Source organism: Hyperolius riggenbachi, chromosome 8 (genome assembly GCF_040937935.1).
Source record: "Hyperolius riggenbachi isolate aHypRig1 chromosome 8, aHypRig1.pri, whole genome shotgun sequence".
Classification (NCBI taxonomy): Eukaryota; Metazoa; Chordata; class Amphibia; order Anura; family Hyperoliidae; genus Hyperolius; species Hyperolius riggenbachi.
This window is the reverse complement of record NC_090653.1, coordinates 273,696,096-273,708,693: the sequence shown is the minus strand read 5'-3', so window position 1 is coordinate 273,708,693 and position 12,598 is coordinate 273,696,096. Positions and strand designations below refer to the sequence as shown.

Sequence of the window (12,598 nt, the reverse complement as noted above, 5' to 3'; positions counted from 1 at the left end):
GGGACTCCTGTCACTACCTAAACTGGGGGGCTCTTGGCAACACCTAAACTGGGGGCTCCTGTCACTACCTGAATTGGGGGCTCCTGTCACTACCTACACTAGGGGCTCCTGTCACTACCTGAACTGAAGAACCTGTCACTACCTGAACTGGGGGACCCTGTCACTACCTAAACTGGGGGCTCCCAGTTTAGGTAGTGACTTGCGATAGATAAGAGACTTTTGGGTTGCAGTTTGGGCACTCGACCTCCAAAAGGTTCGCCACCACTGTCCTAATCTAATGTCCCACCATTGCTAAGTTCATGTAAACTTGTCTCCACCCGCGACCACACCCACATTCTGGTCCATGACCACACCCATTTTTCGGCTACGCATGCCACACAACGTACTCCCAATTTTTGGCACACTGCGCTACTTCTTCCTCACCCCCCCCCCCATTTATGCCCCCCGGCAGGAGACACTGCGATGCAGAGTGTAGGGTACAGGCAGAGTGTAGGGTACAGATCAATAGGCAGTAGACAGGGTAACCAGATGATGAGCCGAGGTCCAGGGCAAGCGGCAATCAATACAGAGTCAAGGTCACAGGCCAAGATCAAGGGCAGGCAGCAGAGGTAAACTAGGTCACAAGTAAGGTCAATGGGTGGAGTACAGATCGAGGATGGACAGGCTAGCAGGTTGTAACAGAGGTCCGCATAACCAGGTCCAGAGCTCAAGGATCGTAGGTACTATAACCAGAACTGACAGATCAATCAGCACTGGGTGCAGGGTGATATAGCATCTTATAGGGAATCCAAAGAAGGCAACACACCAACGTACCATACTAATGGAATGATTTTACCATCAAGAGGCCAAGAGATTTTGAATACAATGATGTGTAAGTAAACTCTCGTATAACATGGAAGTGGCAAAACTGGCAAATCTTTGGCCATTCAAAATTGGAAGTGTGTACGCACCTCTAGGGCACCAAAAAACTATTTTGTTCTGTTCCATTTACATTAAATAACTGTGAGGAAAGGTGAGAGATGCACCCTAAGAAGAAAACATAGAGACAAGGGATAGCCCAAATGGTGCAGTACATCACAAATTATATAAAAATGAAAATGTGGCGAAATGAATACTCACATAAGGAGGTTGCATAGGAAGCAAACAACCACCGGGAGCAGGTGGCGATGCACAAACCCGACTCCATCCCGGTACCCAGAGAGGGTGAGGATGATCGCACTCTAGGAAAACAGCAGTAGGTAGGGCCAGTTCTCTCATGAAGCAAGGTGAAACATTTGCATCAGGCAGCAGAGATTACAGGGGTAGCATGTTTGTACTGTGTTTACACTAACAGCATGCAGGCAGAGTTAGAGGAGAAGTGAGAGGAGAGCGAGCGAGGTGAAGAGGCCATCATTGGGGAAAAGCAGCTTGTCGTGCTGTGTGAGGAGTCTGACAGTGAGTGAGGAGGGGGAGGCAGGAGAGCAGCAGTGTTTCATTTGACTTGCACAGCAGAAGGGAGGAGGTGGCACTGCTGTCCTGACTGAGGAGGAATGGAGTGGCTGAGGGTGAGCAGTTTGTTTGTCACAGACTCACAGCCAGCCAGTGTGCTATTGTGTTGAGCTGTGAGAACATTAAATGAAGCAGAGTAAATTGTCGGGTGCTGTGATATCATTCCAAATCGGGAAGGTGGGGGCGCATCCTCACAAGTTTCCCTCAGGCAGCAAAAAGTCTGGAACCGGCCCTGGCAGCAGGGTGCTTGCATGAAACAGCCATGTGGCGACCAGTCTTAACTCTCACAAGGAGGGTAACAAGCACAAAAGGAGCAAGAGGCACCCAGGAGTGCATAAAACGGAGTACAAAACAAAACAAAAAAAAGGCAGGTGGCTTATCTCAACAACGACAAATTAATTTACATAAATATAATGAATTTGGAATAAGCACAGACAACACGTTTCGTGGGTCTCTGCCCACTTCCTCAGGCCAAATAAAGTGCAGAAGGGTTTCAAAAGTCAGGTGCAGAGCGCCTCTTAAATACAGTCTATCTGCCTTTTGTAGCGGGAGTGTAAAGCAGAGGTAGAAAAAATGCAGAAACTGGCTATGAATTTAAATATGTCATTTATTTGATCGGCCAATCAAAAACTTCTACATAGATGAAAAAAAGGGAGTTTGGCTGCAAGCAGTTTGCCCCTCCACCTTTGCTGGACATCAGATTTCAACAGGAAAACAGGAACATCATCAGATCTGTCTTTTGTATCTGTGGTATGAGCTAATTGGTATATGAGAAGGCTGCTCTAAAATCACTTAACTCTCTAATAAAGTTTTAAATATATCGTCTGAAGTTTCTAGCATTTTTTTTCATCTGTCCCTGTTAAAGCGTAAGATTGCCTCGTTCAAGAGTTGACACGCCTGATTGAATGGCTGCAGCCGTACAGCGCCACAGATTAGGTCGGTGCTATGTAATTAGCGGATCATAATTATCATACTTTCTGCCCGCGCTGCAGGGAAGGCGCTCTTGAAAAGGAGACAGTGCCATGATCATAATATAAAAATCGCAGGGATTAAACAGCAGGGGTGACAGAGATGACAGACCAGGCCGGGCCACCTCCGAAATCATCCCCCTTTTTCTGCTGACACGGCTGATCCAGCCGGCACAGGTGACAAATTAGAAGAGCCATTTGTTGTGCTTTGTGAGACACCTGTCCGCGGTCGTCCAAACCACAGCCGCGGCCCTGCAGCCTGTCTTCCCTAAGCACCTCCTAATAACCTGCAGTCAATTATAGTTTTAGTCTGCGGTAAGACGGATGCAGATTCGATGAAACGCAAAGCCCTGGGGAGCTGCGACACACCTCTGCCAGTCCCTGAAGAAATCAATTCTAATCCCCTGTAAGAAGATTTAAATAATTTGGAGCTGCCATATTGACTTATTAAAATGCAGCTTAAAAGGAGAGCGCCTGCCAAACCTTTTACAAGGAAGCTGGATAGAAAGTTTTAAGGGGGAATAATGCGGAGAGGTGAGAATGCGGAGAGGTGTGCAGGAGGGGATTTCATTCCCAATAGATGTGATTATAGGGAGATTGGAAATTAGTTTTCAGGTATCAGGTCTGGGAAAAATAAATAAAAAAAAAGAGAGAGGATCAGTCAGGAGAGGATTTAAAGAGAACCCGAGGTGGATCTTCGGGAGGCAGATGTAACACAGAGACATGTTCTATGCCCCATGACATGGCTCTGTGTCCCCCAACCGCCGCTTTCTGCCCCCCTACCACCGCACTATGGCTAACCGAGTTTAGCGCTAGGCTAGCTACATGATTAAAAAAAAAATGTAAAGTGCTGCGCTGCCCCCTGGCGGTTTTGATAGACCACCAGGGAGGTTAAAGGGCTTCACTATTGTGAAAATTTTTAAAATTTATAACATATTTGTATACGCAAATATACCGTGAACATTTGTCCCAGAGTAAAATGCACTATAAATTACTTTTTTCCTGTGTCGCTGTCACTTACAGTAAGTAGTAAAAAGCTGACAGGTTTGGACTAGTCCTCATGGGGGATTCTCTGGGTTTTCTTTATTTTCAAAAGCACTTACCGAATGGAAGTTGCTCAGTCCATCTGCCAAAATAATATACAAAGGAGAAGAGACTGGCTGTCATCTTTGCAAAGATCCTTTCTGGGGAGTGCTCTGTAAAGAATAAAGGAAAAACTGGGAACGCCCTGTGTGGAAATGGACCAATCCAACCAAAACCTGTCAGATCTACCAGATATTTAATAACTAGTGACAGAGGAAAAAAGTCATTTTTAGTGCATTTTACTTCCAATATGTATGTGAACACAGGTTTTTTACATTGTACAATTTTTCACAAAAGTGGTCCTTTAAGAGTTTCTCTCTTATTCTCATGTTTATATGGAGCACTTGTGGTCTTGCCACTCAAAGGAGGTGATTTTGGTGTTGGTGGTTCGGACGCTGGCACTAGGCTGTACTGTGGCATTGCTGTCCGTTCAGTGATGAGGTGTTGGCTTGAGTGCCAGGACTGTAGCTAATGGTTCAGTTTTAGAAGGCTGGGATTAAGGGTAACAGTAAAAAAGGGCGCAGGAGGCTAGTTCACTCCCATAATAAATATCGTTTAATGGGTGCCCGACAGGAAAAAAGGGCGTCAGAGAAAAATAACGTTTTAAAAGCGGCGCCCGGAGACTTAATGTTTTATAATTGCTTCTCATGATTACACATTATTTAATGATTTATACATTTTTTAATATTATTTTTAAACGAAAAACAGTACAATTTTTTTTTTTTACATTATTTTTAAACGAAAAACCGCACAATATTTTTTTGAAACGTTATTAATGCTTATCACAGGGGGGTCTTAGGTTTAGGCACCACCAAGGGGGTCTTAGGTTTAGGCACCACCAGGGGGGTCTTAGGTTTAGGCACCACCAGGGGGGTCTTAAGTTTAGGCACCACCAGGGGGGTCTTAGGTTTAGGCACCAATACGGGGGTCTAGGGGTTAGGGGTAGGTACAGGGAGGGTTACTTACTAATTTTTTTTTAAAAAGTTATTATACGTTTCACTTTTTAAACGGAAGATTAACGTTTTCACAATTGACGATTTCATGAACATTATTTAATGATTTATAACTTTATAAAACATTATTTATAAACGAAATATAGTACATTCTATTTTTAAACGTTATCCATGTTTATCGTTTAAAACCCCGCGCCCTTTTTTTCCCAGTGCCCCTTTTTAACGTACGCGGGATTAAGCATCATTTATGAGGTTAGCTATACTCAGAGGAAAGTTAGGGATAGATTAAGGGTTTGGGGTACTAGGTGTATTGATTAGGATTAGGTATTATGGGGTTGATTCACTAAACGTTGCTATGACAAATAGCAAGCCTTATCAGAGATAGCACCCTTTATCAGAGATGACACGCCGTATCAAAGATAACGCGCCTTATCAGAGTAGCATAGTGAGCGCTATGATCTTATGCCTGCTAATTGGCAATGGCACTTGTCCTGCCCTGAGCCCCTGCGGGTTCGTAGCGCTCACAATCCTACTCTGATAAGGCGTATTAACTATGATAAGGCGTTCTATCTCTGATAAGGCATGTTATCTCTGATAAGGCGTGCTATCTCTGATAAGATGTGTTATTTGTCATAGCACGGTTTAGAGAATCAACCCCTTTGAGTTATAGTTAGGGGAAATTTCAGGTGAGGCTAGTTAATGATAAAGGTTTATCAGGTGAGGCTAGTTAAAGTGGATCCGAGATGAACTTTTATACATTGCATAATTGTCTTCCTTACATATAGGGTATAAGCCAAATATTTTTTTTGTTTGGTTTTAATACTCTAATCCCCTACAAACTAAACAAGCCTCGCCCACAGCTTCTCCAAAACGCCAAGGCACTTAGACCCATGTAGCAAGGGCTTATGGGAGCTCAGTCTGGGCAGGAGGAGGTTACTAGCAAGAGATTTCAGAGGCAGAGGGGAGGGGGAGTGCATTTTTCACAGGCTGAGGGGTGGAGATGCAGTTTCAGATTACCTGTGTAATGATGACAAACAGAACATGGCTGCCCTCATTGTATCACAGGAATCAATCATCATAAATTGTTGAAACTGTATGCAGCCAGATGTGCTGTGTAAACTATCTAAACTTTAGATAAGATATATAGACAAGTTACTTGTTATAGTTAGTTTTTCATCTCAGATCCGCTTTAACGATAAAGGTTGGGTATTACTTTGGGGGAGCGTTAAAAATGAGGCATTAGGAAGTAGAGCGCTTAGGGCCTGTTCTCAGCTGGGCGATTAGCGGGCCATTCCCGCTAATCGCTGAAGCGATAGAGCTTTTTAAAGCGCTATCGCAATATTAAGTATATGGCAGTGATCTCACTGCGCGGTCGCTGCCGATCGCTGGTGTTTCGCGATTGGCGGCAATCGCAAATGCGTTACATGCAGCATTTTTGGTGATTCGGGAGCGATCGTGATGAGCATGCCATTGAAGCGCTAATCGTGATCACTCATCAAACACGAATTTGTACAGTAGTTTTACCACGATTATCGCGGTAAAATAACCCATGCAAAGCGCTAGCGCCATTTTCAAGTGTGAATGGGCCCTTAGAGTTAGGCAGTTAGTTAGTTGGCATGTCAGTAGTAGAAGCTTAGCATTAGGCAACATGGGGTGGCACCCAAAACCAGCAACCAGTAACAGAAGATCACAACAATTTTGCTGTCAATGCAGTACTAAAATGTGAGGGACCCCATATTTCTTTGTGCTCAGGGCCCCATTTTACCTAAAACCATCCCCGGATGGAGGGGGTGAGCAGAGGGGGAAATAAAAGTTTGTGGGGTAGTGACAGATGGGAGGATAGAGAGACGAGGGAGACATGGAGGGAATAGTAGAGAGGAGAGGAAGAGAGAGATGGAGATAGAGTTTAGAGAGGAGATGGTGGGGAGAGATAGCAGAGACAGAGGGATAGAGGGGATAGTAGAGAGGGGAGTTGGACAGAGATGGATATAGAGTGGGAGATGAGATGGTGGGGAGAGATAGCAGAGACAGAGGGATAGAGGGGATAGTAGAGAGGGGAGTAGGACAGAGATGGAGATAGAGTGAGAGATGAGATGGTGGGGAGAGATAGCAGAGACAGAGGGATAGAGGGGATAGTAGAGAGGGGAGTTGGACAGAGATGGATATAGAGTGGGAGATGAGATGGTGGGGAGAGATAGCAGAGACAGAGGGATAGAGGGGCTAGTAGAGAGGGGAGTAGGACAGAGATGGATATAGAGTGGGAGATGAGATGGTGGGAAGAGATAGCAGAGACAGAGGGATAGAGGGGCTAGTAGAGAGGGGAGTAGGACAGAGATGGATATAGAGTGGGAGATGAGATGGTGGGAAGAGATAGCAGAGACAGAGGGATAGAGGGGATAGTAAAGAGGGGAGTGGGACAGAGATGGATATAGAGTGGGAGATGAGATGGTGGGAAGAGATAGCAGAGACAGAGGGATAGAGGGGATAGTAGAGAAGGGAGTTGGACAGAGATGGATATAGAGTGGGAGATGAGATGGTGGGAAGAGATAGCAGAGACAGAGGGATAGAGGGGATAGTAGAGAGGGGAGTGGGACAGAGATGGATATAGAGTGGGAGATGAGATGGTGGGAAGAGATAGCAGAGACAGAGGGATGGAGGGGATAGTAGAGAGGGGAGTTGGACAGAGATGGATATAGAGTGGGAAATGAGATGGTGGGAAGAGATAGCAGAGACAGAGGGATAGAGGGGATAGTAGAGAGGGGAGTAGGACAGAGATGGATATAGAGTGGGAAATGAGATGGTGGGAAGAGATAGCAGAGACAGAAGGAGGGAGAGGATAGTAAAGAGGGGAGAAAGAGGGGGGTGAGAAAGATGAGGAAGAGAGATGGAGGGACAGAAAGAATAGTAGTAAGGGCCCGTTCAGACTGCACGCGTTTCCAGCCGCGTTTTGGAAACGCGAGCAGGAGGCCGACACGCACGACATCAGACAGTGCATAGAGTGCACTGTCTGATGTTCACACTGCATGCGTTCCGGACCTGTGCGGTCCGGGAACGCATGCTGCACGCAGATTTTGTCAAAACGCGCGGCTGTCCCATTCACTTTTCAGTGATGGGATCAGCCACGCAACGCACACAAACGCGGATGGCGTGCGTTCGTACGCGTTGCGGTCCGCACGCGTTTCGCACGCATGGCCATCCGCTTTTGTGATCTGAATGGGCCCTGAGGGGAGAAAGAGAGAAATCTAGAAGGGGAGTGAGACATGCATGGGAAGGAGTCAGATGAGAAGACAGGGCTGGAGTGAATATTGGAATGGGGGGGGGGGGGGGGGGGTTGTGCGATAGTAGAAAGAGAGAGGGGGAGAGAGAGATAGTAAATAAGTAAGATAATGGGGGGGGGGGGGGGGGGGGGGCAGGAAGGAAGGAAGGAAGTTTTGCAGTAAAGATATTACAAGAACCTTTTAGGCCTTCATAACAAAGTAAGTTCTAACTAGAACTGTGAAAATGTATTACTTCCAGCCCTGCCAAGTGTTCTTTAACAGAATCCCGGGAAAGCCCTTTTGAGCCAAGTAGCCAGACAGGCCTTGGAAGTTACAAATCCCCGTCTTACAGGACATTTTGATGGATAAAACACAAAATCAATGAGATTTTTTATCCAGAGACAGGCTGGTCACAATAACCTCAGTGCCATTAACCTTATGTCTTCTTGTACGCCCACTCCTCATTCAGCTTGCTAATGACCGAGCAGATCCGGGCCTGTTCTGTCACTGTCACTGGCAGGGGGCGGATCCCGTCTTCCTACAAGCTTGTTTCCTCCTGGCCTTTGACACCTCTAGGCAGGGTTGACATTAACTGGGCTGGGTTTGCAGTTTGGAAACAATTCATAATATTTAGCCCACTTACACATGTCACATCTGTGTTGCCGTCATCCCCTGAGAGGAGGCCGAACATCTGATGGTGTCATTAAGGCGGTCTATACAACACGGTTATTGGGGGAGAACCTCGTCTAGGAAGGATGTAGGACACAGGCAGGAATGAAAGAAAAGGACTTTGTATAAAGTTCTGTAACAAAAGCCACTTCTAGCTGTTTATAATTTGTACTACACAGAAAGAACGGTGCTGAAACCATCTTGCATCAAGCAATATAATTAAAAACAATCAGCGCATAGAAGTCTTAAAGCATAATATCTCAGTCTTTCAAGAAAAACTCTCTTCTCAGTCTCCTTAAAGGAAACACATAGTGAAAATAATTTAATGTTATCTTATCTCCTTCTCCTAAAAATTATGTTTTTAGATAGCCCACAGTTTATTTTATTTTTAAATTTACTTTTTACGTTTTTTTTTACTGTTTCATTGTCTCCGCTCAATGACACATGCATTGAAGTACGCCAGAGATAAAATCTATAAACTACTGACACTTTTTATCTCTTTCCTGCACTCAGAAGCCATTTTCTGCCAAGAAAGTGTTTTATGGCTGTAATTCCTTATCAGTGATAATCATAGTCATAGTCATAGTCATTAAAGAGAACCCGAGGCGGGGTTCTTACATCGCAATCCGCATACAGAGGCTGAGTCTGTCTATAGAGCCCAGCCTCTGTCAGACCCCATAAAACACAGCCGCACTGGCGACACGCTGTGTTTTATGGGGTCTGACAGTGCGCAGGGGGGTCTTTGGAGGAAACTAACTAGCAACAGAGGCTGGGCTCTATAGACAGACCCAGCCTCTGTATGCAGATTGCGATGTAAGAACCCCGCCTTGGGTTCTCTTTAACATTTTTAGATTAGGAATTAGTACATAATTTGCATCTGAATTACATTCAAGGCATGTATTTGGCCCCAGTGGGGATCTGCATGCCTCTGTTGGCTTTCATTTCAGTTTGCAGCCTGGAGTGTTGTCACTTGCTTGATGTCTGTTTGAATAAATGTGTATACCATTTATGATTAGCAGCACTAGGAAAAATTATGTTTTTATTGCTAGACTAATGGTAGTTCATCCCTGCGAGGGCCCGTCATCGCCGTGGGGAAGTCTAGTAGGGAATAATTTGTGCACATATTATTTATACTGAAGCTAACGCCCTCCTTTGCTGTACCTGTTTTGATTGCATGTTGTGTAATTTTTTTCCATATTTTGGAGCTCTGCAGATCTTTGCAAATAGCTAATTCGGGTACAGGCTCTGTCTGAAAACGCTGCTAATCTCTCCTGCTGTACAAAATCTAAAGTCCGACCTGGTCCCCAACAGAAAACGGTCACTTGCATACCGCTCTCTTGCATACTCTTTCAGGCAAAGTAAAAACTCTTTCAGGCAGAGAAAAATTGCTGGTGATCAGCAAAGCACTGAAAAATCGCCAAATGTAAACCAACCCTGAGGGCTGCCTGTCACTGCTGGGAGAGACTGGGGACTGCCTGTCACTGCTGCGGGAGACTGACGACTGCCTGTCACTGCTGGGGGATACTGAGGGCTGCCTGTCACTGCTGGGAGAGACTGGAGGCTGCCTGTCACTGCTGGGGGAGACTGGGGGCTGCCTATCACTGCTGGGAGAGACTGAGGGCTGCCTGTCACTGCTGGGAGAGACTGAGGGCTGCCTGTCACTGCTCGGAGAAACTGAGGGCTGCCTGTCACTGCTTAGAGAGACTGAGGGCTGCCTGTCACTGCTCGGAGAAACTGAGGGCTGCCTGTCACTGCTTAGAGAGACTGAGGGCTGCCTTTCACTGCTGGGAGAGACTGTGGGCTGCATGTCACTGCTGGGAGAGACTGAGGGCTGCCTGTCACTGCTGGGAGAGACTGAGGGCTGCCTTTCACTGCTGGGGAGACTGATGCCTGCCTGTCACTGCTGGGGGAGACTGGGGGCTGCCTGTCACTGCTGGGAGAAACTGATGCATGCCTGTCACTGCTGGGGGAGACTGAGGGCTGCCTGTCACTGCTGGGAGAGACTGAGGGCTGCCTGTCACTGCTGGGGGAGACTGAGGGCTGCCTGTCACTGCTGGGGGAGACTGAGGGCTGCCTGTCACTGCTGGGGGAGACTGAGGGCTGCCTGTCACTGCTGGGAGAGACTGAGGGCTGCCTGTAACTACTGGGGGAGACTGGGGGCTGCCTGTCACTGCTGGGAGAGACTGATGCCTGCCTGTCACTGCTGGGGGAGACTGAGGGCTGCCTGTCACTTCTGGGAGAGACTGAGGGCTGCCTGTCACTGCTGGGAGAGACTGATGCCTGCCTGTCACTGCCAAATGGCCCCAGCCCTTTTCTTTCTGCATCCTTGTCTCTTAAGAGTGGTTTAAGGTGGCTTTCCACTGGTTGACATTTCACCATTATCTCTGGTCAATTCAGCCACTTTTTTGTCAATTTGTCAGTGCTCTCTTGACTCCCACAAGCCTATTAATAAACTTCCAATCAATTTTAGCCACTTTAAAAATCCATACTGAAATTGTTCATGCACAGAAATCTTATTTCATCAGGCAAGAGGGAGCAACAGCAGTGGGGGTACGCCAGAAGCAAAGCTTTATAGGCCATTAGTCAGTAAAGTGCTAATACCCCTCTATCAGAAATGTATTATTTGCTTGATCCTCTCACTTTTTTGAATGGTAAATAGTCACTTGTAAAAACGAGGATCAGCATGAGCATGGTGATAGGAAGTTTGAGCTCCGGAGGCGCTGTGAAAGTTTGAGCACCCCATAGCTGCCCATGTTAATTGCGGCTTTGAGGAGAAATTTAGATGCCGGAGGCCCCTGATAAATTGCATCCGCTATACAGACTGCGGCTACAAATAGCGGGAGCCCAAATGACCCCTCATAGCTGCAAATAACATGGGCACCCATGGGGAGCCCAAACGTTGCTGGCCCACAATATTTTACGGTTATTGCGATGAAGGTGGCATCGATATAAGCAGGTTTGTGGTGGAAGGGGGGACAGTTAGGGTTAGGCATGGGTGAGGTGGTCAGTTAGGATTAGGCATGTGCGCGGGGTCGGTTAGGGTTAGGTATCGATGGTTTGGGGGGTCAGTTAGGGTTAGACATCGGTGAGGGGTGTCAGTTAAGGTTAGGCATAGGGGTGGTCGGTTAGGGTTAGGCATCAATGGTTGGGGGGGTCAGTTAGGGTTAGACATCGGTGAGGGGTGTCAGTTAGGGTTAGGCATGGGGGGTGGTCGGTTAGAGTTAGGCATCGTGGGGGGGGGGGGGAATTGGTAAGGGTTAGTAATTTTTGGGGGTGTTGGTTACAGTTAGGCATCGGTGGTGGTTCAGCTACGGTTAGACATCGGTGAGGGGTTCAGCTAGGGTTAGGCATGCGTCCATGGCTGGTTGGGGTTAGGCATCGTGGGGGGGGGGGGGGGGGGGAATTGGTAAGGGTTAGTAATTGTTGGGGGTGTCGGTTACGGTTAGACATCGGTGAGAGGTTCAGCTAGGGTTAGGCATGGGGGGGTTGAATAGGCATCAGTAGTGGGTCAGCTAGGGTTAGGAATCGGTGAGGAATGGCTATGGTTAAGGATTGGCAGGGGGGGGGGGGGGGCTAGTTGGTTAGGATTAGGCACTGGTAGAAGGGAGGGCTTGTGTGAGAAGAGGGATAGATTTACGTTGGTAAAATATCTGTAAAACGTACTAATATTTTACTATCAGAATTACCACTGGTGAATAGTAGATGATCGGTCATTTTACGGATATTCTACCGGCGGCTATTTCCAGCACCCAATTTTCCCAGGCTCTCATTTTGCATGTATGCTGACTCATAACCAACATATTACCTGCATCTTCCTGGATTCATCCAGATTTTCCTAATTAGTTTTCTAAAAACAAGGAGCTAAGTTATTGATCAGCACACACCTCCCCCATTTCCGTAGCCCCTCGGCCTCCCCCCCCCCCCCCAAAAAAAAATGTCATCCTTGCTGCCCCTTTCTCTGGCTCAGCTGCTATGATATTTCCCTTCATTACAGAGCCGCCTCCATCTCTAAACCTTCGTAATTTCCCTACATCGCAGCTATTTATTTAAATGCTATCTCGCATTATGAAGTGATAATCCGCATGCACAGGAGATAATTTATGAGGCATTTAAATTAAGAGGAGCAGCTAATTGGGAGCATGTGTCTCAGTAAGCCCTGCAAATGCCTGGAAACTGCAAA

At 46.8% G+C, this 12,598-nt stretch overlaps 1 protein-coding gene across 1 annotated transcript in view; it reads right to left on the bottom strand.

Moving 5' to 3' along the window:
• The window catches only part of CFAP77 (cilia and flagella associated protein 77), a 268,445-nt gene that overhangs the window by 138,402 nt on the left and 117,445 nt on the right, over positions 1-12,598 (bottom strand). The window lies entirely within an intron of this gene.